The following is a 10,043-nucleotide window of genomic DNA, read 5'->3' as shown; positions in this document are numbered from 1 at the left end:
CCGCTAACTAAAGCCATGAATCATGGTGGAAGTTTCAGTTTTGGACATATATCCTCAATCTCATATGAGAACATTAATTGTTGCTACATGCTTATGCATTAAAGAGGAGTCCATTATCCGTTGTCTATGTTGTCCCGTATGGATGTCTAAGTTGAGAATAATCAAAAGCGAGAAATCCAAATGCGAGCTTTCTCCTTAGACCTTTGTACAAGCGGCATAGAGGTACCCCTTTGTGACACTTGGTTAAAACATGTGTATTGCGATGATCCCGTAATCCAAGCTAATTAGGACAAGGTGCGGGCACTATTAGTATACTATGCATGAGGCTTGCAACTTGTAAGATATAATTTACATGATACATATGCTTTATTACTACCGTTGACAAAATTGTTTCTTGTTTTCAAAACCAAAGCTCTAGCACAAATATAGCAATCGATGCTTTCCTCTTTGAAGGACCTTTCTTTTACTTTTATGTTGAGTTAGTTCACCTATCTCTCTCCACCTCAAGAAGCAAACACTTGTGTGAACTGTGCATTGATTCCTACATACTTGCATATTGCACTTGTTATATTACTTTACATTGACAATATCCATGAGATATACATGTTACAAGTTGAAAGCAACCTCCGAAACTTAATCTTCCTTTGTGTTGCTTCAATACCTTTACTTTGATTTATTGCTTTATGAGTTAACTCTTATGCAAGACTTATTGATGCTTGTCTTTAAGTACTATTCATGAAAAGTCTTTGCTTTATGATTCATTTGTTTACTCATGTCATTACCATTGTTTTGATCGCTGCATTCATTACATATGTTTACAATAGTATGATCAAGGTTATGATGGCATGTCACTCCAGAAATTATCTTTGTTATCGTTCACCTGCTCGGGACGAGCAGGAACTAAGCTTGGGGATGCTGATACGTCTAAGACGTATCGATAATTTCTTATGTTCCATGCCACATTATTGATGATATCTACATGTTTTATGCATACTTTATGCCATATTTATGCGTTTTCCGGAACTAACCTATTGACGAGATGCCGAAGGGCCGCTTGTCGTTTTCGTCTGTTTTTGGTTCCGTAAATCCTAGTAAGGAAATATTCTCGGAATTGGACGAAATCAACGCCCAAAGCATCCTATTTTTCCACGAAGCTTCCAGAACACCCGAGAGCCACCGGAGGGGAGCCCCGGTGGGCCTGGATGATAGGCGGCGCGGCCGTGGCCCGGGCCGCGCCCCCGTTGTGTCGTCGCCCCGTCGCCCTCCGACTCCGCCTCTTCGCCTATATAAAGGTCCCTGAGCTAAAACTTCGATACGAAAAAGCCACGGTACGAGAAACCTTCCAGAGCCGCCGCCATCGCGAAGCCAAGATCCGGGGGACAGGAGTCTCCGTTCCCGGCACGCCGCCGGGACGGGGAAGTGCCCCCGAAGGCTCCTCCATCGACACCACCGCCATCTTCATCAACGCTGCTGTCTCCCATGAGGAGGGAGTAGTTCTCCATCGAGGCTCGGGGCTGTACCGGTAGCTATGTGGTTAATCTCTCTTCTATGTACTTCAATACAATAATCTCATGAGCTGCTCTACATGATTGAGATTCATATGAGTTTTGTATCACTATTCCTCTATGTGCTACTCTAGTGATGTTATTAAAGTAGTCTATTCCTCCTCCATGATGTAATGTTGGCAGTGTGTGCATCATGAAGTACTTGGTTTATGCTATGATTGTGATCTCTTGTAGATTATGAAGTTAACTATTACTATGATGGTATTGATGCGATCTATTCCTCCTTTCATAGTGTGAAGGTTACGGTGTGCATGCTATGTTAGTACTTGGTTTAGTTGTGTTGATCTATCTTGCACTCTAAGTTTATTTAAATATGAACATTGAATTGTGGAGCTTGTTAACTCCGGCATTGAGGGTTCGTGTAATCCTACGCAATGGTGTTCATCATCCAACAAGAGTGTAGAGTATGCATTTATCTATTCTCGTTATGTGATCAATGTTGAGAGTGTCCACTAGTGAAAGTATGATCCCTAGGCCTTGTTCCTAAATATCGCTATCGCTGCTTGTTTACCGTTTTACCGTGTTACTACCGCTGCGTTACTACCGCTTATTTACCGTCCCGGGCAAAGCACTTTTCCGGTGCCGTTGCTACTCGCTCATACTTATTTATACCACCTGTATTTCACTATCTCTTCGCCGAACTAGTGCACCTACTAGGTGTGTTGGGGACACAAGAGACTTCTTGATTTGTGGTTGCAGTGGTTGCATGAGAGGGATATCTTTGACCTCTTCCTCCCTGAGATCGATAAACCTTGGGTGATCCACTTAAGGGAAACTTGCTGCTGTTCTACAAACCTCTGCTCTTGGAGGCCCAACACTGTCTACAAGAATAGAAGCACCCGTAGACATCACTACCCGCAAGGCGGAAGCGGAGAAGAAGCGCCTCAAGCTCATTGACACCAGCAACCGAGCCCAACCTGACATGCTTCATTTTTTCAAACCATACGGGTAAGTGCTTGGTTTCCGCCTTAAAATTCATCTGTCACCATGAACCAGCATGTACTTAATTATTATGCCTTTCTTATTACGCAACAGAAGTTCCGGAAACCAGCCCCCCAAAATCCCCAAGAAGAGAACGAAGCCATCTCCGGCTTCCATGCCAGTCACGCCGGAAGTTGAGGTTCCGCCCAAAGCCTCTTCTACCGCCAAGCCGGATCCTAAGGACGTCATCAATCTTGATGACCTCCCTGAAAAACAGACTGCCGAAACCGGCCACGGCGAATCCGGCAAGGGTGCATCCTCATCCGCACCTCCACCCGAGCAACCGAACGTCACCTCCGCTGAAGCTCCGGCTGAGGAGGTTGAGAAAAAGTTACTGCTAAGTTGTGCCACCGGCACGCCCCAGACTCATCCCCACCTCTTTCCGACTTTGCAAAAGGTCCCCCTCTCACAGCGCCATGCGGAGATCTCCGCCATGATGGACAAAGTGTGGGGGCCTGCGAACTCGGAAATGCAAGAGCTATCTGAACTCGAGGACTCCCTCAAGATTTTCTTCGCGCAACACAAGAATGTGCGTCAGGTAACTCTAGCCCCCAAGCATTGGGTTGGACATTTTCCGAGTAACATGTGTGAGCCGATGCTTTTTAGATGTGCATTTTAGCGGAAATTTAAAATTTTCTCAATCTAAGAATTTAAACTCCTCACCAGCCCCCAGAATTTTGAATTTCCGGCTAACGTCTGCCTGCTTCTCAGAACACGCGGAAGCTGCACGAAGACCTGCGCGTCCACGTGCTGGTGCAAATGACAGAGATAGAAGGGTTGCGCCAGAATGCGGAAAATAGCCAACAGGCTATATCGCTCTTGGAGACCCGCCTGAATGGTAAGAACTCCGGGTTGGATTCGAATCGTTTCATGAACAATCATGATGCATAACTTGTGTGATTTTCCGCCTACAGAAGAGATTGCCAAGCGCCCATCTGTGACACCCCAAAATCGGTACCATGAGGATCCCAGCGAATCCGCCGAAATCCGCACGATATCGATTTTAGGAGACGCACCACCAAGCGCCTCGTACACGCTGAAGCATGCATGCGATGCGGGTGGAATCAATCACGAGCGGTAACATTACAACAGGATTACAATAGAGCCCACAAGAAACAGATATATTACAACAACGACTCCAACGAGTCAAGATTCAAATATACAATACAAAAATCCAAATCATACAGAAGATCAAATACGTCCGAGTACGGACAAGATACAAATGGGACTAAGAGTCCTGAAGATAAACGATGGCGTCCATAACCCTGCCCAGGCCAAGCCGGAAGGGTAACCTTGCTAACGTCGTCTTCATCGAACATATCTTCATACCTGCCCGGTTATATCCCGTAGAAGCAGCAATAAGTACGGGTTCGTACTTAACAAGACTTCAAGACGTATAAGCATTCGTCAACCCGCCGTCCTTTGTACTTGAGGCACGCAGGGGACTTAGAGGACGCAAGAGGAACGTCATAGGCAATATGGTGGGGTTAAGCGGTAGCGCGCAAGCACTAAAAACCTATAGAGACACTCTACAACATTCGTCTAAACAGAGAAAGTGAGAGAGCGCATAACTAACAGTTCTATACTCTGCAAACATAACACAGCCGATGTGTTCCCCCTTCGCCAAGAAGTACTGGCAAAGGCACTCACACGGTTGTCAAGTTTTAACCATTTATTATTGTAGTTGTGCTAACTTACTACACAAGTTATTAGGATTGAAACAACAGGTGTAAGTTATCTATGGTCGAGTCATACAGCTCCAAGTCGTCCATAACCGCGGACGCGGCTTATCGATAAGATGTACACCCTGCAGGGGTTGCCCAAATGTACCCACACGCACCGCTCGACCCACTTACGACAGGTGGATATCACGGCTCGCACTCTCCTTCACGACAACAATGTCCAGGAAGCCACCTAACTAAGTTGAACCCGAATCGAAGTCCGGCCGAATCTCCGAGACGGACCTAGCTGTTTGCGAGAACGGCTTCCGAGGGTCAAAACACACACTGGGACGAATGACCCGCTTCAGCATGCGATAAACGCGCAGGCCGCGAACCTATACGTGCATACCAGAAACAAGGGATACAAGGCACCCAGGGGCTTCCAAAGTAAATAAGTAACAGGCTGGCATGCACGCAAACAACAAATGTTAAACATTGCAAACTAGTTGTGGCCACTGGACAAAGCTGTAGATTCCGGCAGTGGTCGAGGGGAGACCCAGAAACATACCCACGTGTGGTTTGAGCGCTCAGTCTCGGAACAGATAACAAGAACTCGGGGTCCTAAGCTTTAAAGAAACACAAGTGAGCCGTCACAAAACGATCAGCTGACCCACCGATGCCTCCGCTAACAACTATTAACAGGTAATCATGATACCCTCAATAGATATAAACATGTAGCATGTGTCATGATTTCCCAACAGATAACCCGATAAGATAACAATAACGGTACGAGATAAAACAGCACTAGCGTGCACTACGACTCGCAAGGCAGACCCGATAACCAAACAACAGCTGTAGGAGGTGGTGGTGGCAATATAGGCTGCTTGAGGTAACAAGTGGAAGGGACACGTGAAAAGAACGGAACTTAAGGATAGCATGAGGGAGAAGGCAAAATAAAATAGGTGAGCGACTCCTGCAGGGACAGGAGTATAGGGAAAATGCTTGCCTGTTAAAGCTTGCCGAGGGACATCCGGAGGACTTGTCGTATCTCACAGCACCACTTCGTGATCCTATCCGGGAAGAAGCAAAATGCTGGAACAAACAACGTATGCAAGTCTTACTACTACGGATAAAGAAGATCTAGCATGATCAAGATGATATGCAATGACATGGCAATTATGATGCGATGCAACTTATCCATATTAATCGGAGTCGGAACCCCGGACAAACAGATTAAGTTGAAGTTGCATTTCTACCGCTAAATTTAATGGTGGGTTAGCATGGCAAACATGGCAGGGGTGAGCTACATCAAAGTTAAATGGAACCGGGACAACATTTATATAATATCCCACATATTCCATATGTTACATATTAGGTGGTAATGTAACTAGCATGAAATTATATGATGCGGGATGCAACAGCAAGCATGGATGGCATATTCATGTTCCTTATGTTTTTATGATCAATTTTTATATAGAACATATTTTATTTGGAGTTACAGATTAAAAGATATGATTTTAGCAAAATATATCGTTTTCAGGAATTTCTGTAAAAACAGAAAAAGGGAATACGTTTTATACCCATGAAGATATAGACACAGAGGCTGATGCGTGGGCTAGGGTGCTGACTGGGTGCACTGAGGTGGCGATGCTGGGGCGTGTTCTCTCACCGAAGGAAGTTCTAGCCCAGGTGGATGACAGATGGGACCCGCCGGTACACATGGCAAAAGACAAAAAGGTTGATTATTTTATTGGGCTGCCACAAGATTTGAACATAGAATCAGATCGATAATAGACAGAGACCAAAGCCAACTAGGCTGGCTTCAGTTTACGATCAAAGTATGGAACGCTGCCAAAACAAAGACAAGGCCAATCCTTAACCTGGCGAGGCGAGGACGGAGACGGCCGGGACGAGCGGCTGCCGGACGGTCGCGAGGCCTGGCGGCGCACACGCGGCCGAACAGCCGGAGGAGCGGTTCAGGAGCACGCTGGAGGTCGCGTGGTGCCGGGAGTCGCACAAGCCTGCGAGGTGTAGACGAACATGGACGCGCTGCTGCGCGCGGAAAGGGCAGCGACACAGCGTTGAAGACACACGGACGAGGTCGACGAAGAACACGGGATGTCCTGGCGTTCTTGGTTGTCGGCGGGGATTGGCGAGGGGGTGCAGCTGCCGGGCGATAATGCAAAAGTAATTGTTTTCATTCATTTGCGCTCTATATCGATCGGCCTATTTCGTTCATCATTTCCTAATATCAAGTAACTAATTAATAACTTTCTTGTTCATTTAATTTTCTTTGCCTCGTAGGGTTTGGAGACGGTTCGTAGATGAAAAGGTCGGTGAATTCAAAAAAGAGCTACATTTTAAAAGGGAAGTGTGCACGACTGGGGATATTCAGCCACCGGGGACCAATCTATGTGGATACTATGTTTGTGAGAGGATCCGGAGATACACCAATGAGCGGGACCAGTCGGATGAGCTCAACATCAAGAGGAATAACCTCCGGATGACGCTTAGTCCGTAAGCTCGCTTCCGACCACTTCAGGAGGAACTAGCTGGATGGTTCGCGAGGGAAGTCATCGATCCTACGAGAAAACACTACGTAGAGGACGTAGAACTATACATGCATTAAATTATGTATTGAAACTTGTTCAAACTTGTATATGGTCATCCGATGATATTGAATATATATTGTATATTCCTCTTGAATTCTTTTTGGTTCTAATTTCAAATTTGTTTGAAATTGTACATTCATATGCATGCATGTATGTAGTACCGTAGAATATGTGAAACTCCTTCAAAATTACAATAAAGCACAAAAGAAATAAAACAATACAAATTAAACAGAAAACAGGTTTAGGGGGGCAGGTTTAGGGGGGCCTAAAACCCTAAACCTGCGGCGGCCTTTAGTCGCGGTCGGCCGAAGAACCGCCACTAAAGGGCCTCCGCCCCGACGGTCGCCCGGCGCCCACGTGGACGGGCCTTTAGTCGCGGTTCGTAAGCGACCGCGACTAAAGGGGGGGGCTTTAGTCGCGCTACTTTGGTCGCGGTTGCGCAACCGCGACTAATGGCAGTTGCGAACCGCGACCAAAGGCCCTTTTTCCAACAGTGGAGGCGGCGAGGCGGGCGTCCCTGGGGATGGAGAACGGGCCGACGTGCTTGAATACGTGCGCGCGGACGTCCGGTTACTGGCGGCCGGAGACGAGGAGATGCATCGGCGGCGAAGCTCTGCGCGGCTGCCAGCAGCCGGGGTGTGCACGGGATCAAGGCGGCGCGACGGTGCAGAGGCAGGAGGCGCCGTGCTGGTGGGGAATGATGCAGCGGTTGACGGGGACACGGACGTGGCCGACGCCCGACGGTGCGCGCTTGTACGCAGAGGAGGACGTGGCCCTTGAGATGGCGCTCGGCGCGGGCCGACGTTCTTGTTGATGGCGACGTATGGAGCAGCACAAGGCGGAGCCTTGCATGGCCGACACGAGCGGCCAGAGGAGCAGCGAGGGAGGCGAACGGCGGCCACAGATGGAGACGAGGAGCTCGGGGCCGGAAGGAGGGTCGAGCGGTTGTCGAAGACGAGCCGGCCGGAGATGAAGCGGACCTTGCTGGTAGCCTGGTATTAGCGTGGCTTCGAGGACGAGAGAAAGAGAGGAGTGGCGGCGGAGAGGGACTAGGCGAGCTAGGGTTGGAGATTCTCTGGGCGTGGCTTATAAAGAAGAGGGGCGCCGCATGGGAGCCATCCCATCGAGCTGCAGGTAGACGTGGCTACTACGGATGTGCTGCCGTACAGCTGAGGAAGAAAGGCACCACAAGGCACATGTGGGCTTGATCGGTGGAGAAGGGAGCTGGGCTGAAATGTCTTGAACGGGAGAGAGGGGAAACAGGCCAGAGGCACAAACAAACTATATTGAGTTACCCAGACCTTTTAGATATTTTTCTGGAATTGCCAAATAGCAAAAATTAAAAGGAAGAGAGAAAGAACATGGAGAGATCGGGAACCAAAAGATAAAGGAGGGGATTTTTTATACAACCATATAAGAGGGGAAATATTGAGATAGGGTTATTTTATAAAAATAAATTTACTTTGTTGAATAAAACATGGTTAATATGATGCATATGCCATGATGATGCATAAAATAAAAAGAACAAGCAAATCTATTATGGGGATTTTTTTTCCTGGGCCGCTACACCTTCCATCGATGCCCTGTCCGCCAAGGTCCAAGTGCTCGAGGCGGAGAACGAATCCCCTCAAGAACTTCCTGAAGGAATCCTCCGAGAAGGAGACTTTGGAGAAGAAGGGGCTCTCGGTGAAGCACGCCCGCGAGATGGCGGAACTTGCGGACAAACTCAAGAAGAGCCAGCAAAGGGTGTCAACCTTAGCGGCTAAAAATAAAAGTCAAGAGGCGGAGGCGGAGGCTATCGACAAAATGATCTTCCGTAAGAACCTTTCCTGTTTTGGTTCCGACTTCCTCATATCTTGCTATGTCCGCGGAAGAACTGATCATCATTTTCGCAGCGAGTCTTGGCTTTGAATGGACCAACGATTCAACCCTCAAGAGGACGGAAGCATATGATGAAGCGCGGAGTTCAATTGACGAGCTCTTTGAAGCATGTCGCTGATACGTCCAAAACGTATCTACTTTCCCGAACACTTTTGCTATTGTTTTGCCTCTAATTTGTGTATTTTGGATGCAACTAACACCGACTAACGCTGTTTTCAGCAGAACTGTTCTGGTGTCTCGTTTTCGTGCGTAAATCCAACTTTCGGGAAAAACCTCGGGATTTTGACGAAAGGGGCTATTTTCCCGAATACCGACGGAGCCGGAAGGACAATTGAAGTGGAGGCCCGAGGGCCCCACACCATATGGCGGCGCGGCCCGGGGGGCCCGCGCGGCCATGTGGTGTGGCCCCTCGGCTGGCCTCCGACGCCCCTTCGGACTACTTATTCGCCTCGACCTAAAAACGCACGAGGGAAGTCGAAGTCGCCGTAAACCCTCCGAACGCCGCCACATCGCGAAACTCCGTCGCGGGAGCCAGAAGTCTCCGTTCTGGCACTCCGCCGGGACGGGGAATTGGAGGAGATCATCGCCGCCATCACCGCCAACGCCTCTCCATCAACCAGCAATGTTTCCCCCATCCATGTGTGAGTAATTCCCCCGCTCGTAGGCCGAAGGGGATGGTAGGGATTGGATGAGATTGGTCATGTAATAGCATAAGATTGTTAGGGCATAGTGCCTAGTGTCCGTAGATGGTACTTTTATGATATTGTTGCAACTTGTTATGCTTAATGCTTGTCACTAGGGCCCGAGTGCCATGATCTCAGATCTGAACATGTTATTGATTCATGAAGATATTCGTTGTTTATGATCTTACCCGCAAGTTGTATACACATGTCGTCGTCCGGAACCAATGGCCCCGAAGTGACGAAATCGGGACAACCGGAGGGAATGGTAGCGATGTGAGGATCACATGTGTTCACGGAGTGTTAATGCTTTGCTCCGGTACTCTATTAAAAGGAGTACCTTAATATCCAGATAGTTTCCCTTGAGGCCCGGCTGCCACCGGCCGGTAGGACAAAAGATGTTGTGCAAGTTTCTCATTGCGAGCACGTACGACTATAATTGGAACACATGCCTATTGATTGATTAGTACTTGGATACCGTTTTATTATTATCTCGCAAATGCCCCGCTATGATTGTTACATGAGTTTCTCTCATCCATGCAACGCCCGTTATCCGTCCCCGTGCCTACGGTATTTTAATCCTGCCGTTTACTAAAATCACTACTGCTGTCTTTGTTACTCTCCGTCGTTATTTTACTATCGCTATTGCTATAAAACTGTTAC

The sequence above is a fragment of the Lolium rigidum genome, chromosome 7 (genome assembly GCF_022539505.1).
Source record: "Lolium rigidum isolate FL_2022 chromosome 7, APGP_CSIRO_Lrig_0.1, whole genome shotgun sequence".
In the NCBI taxonomy this organism is placed as follows: Eukaryota; Viridiplantae; Streptophyta; class Magnoliopsida; order Poales; family Poaceae; genus Lolium; species Lolium rigidum.
The sequence above is the reverse complement of the archived record's forward strand: the minus strand, read 5'-3'. Positions refer to the sequence as shown.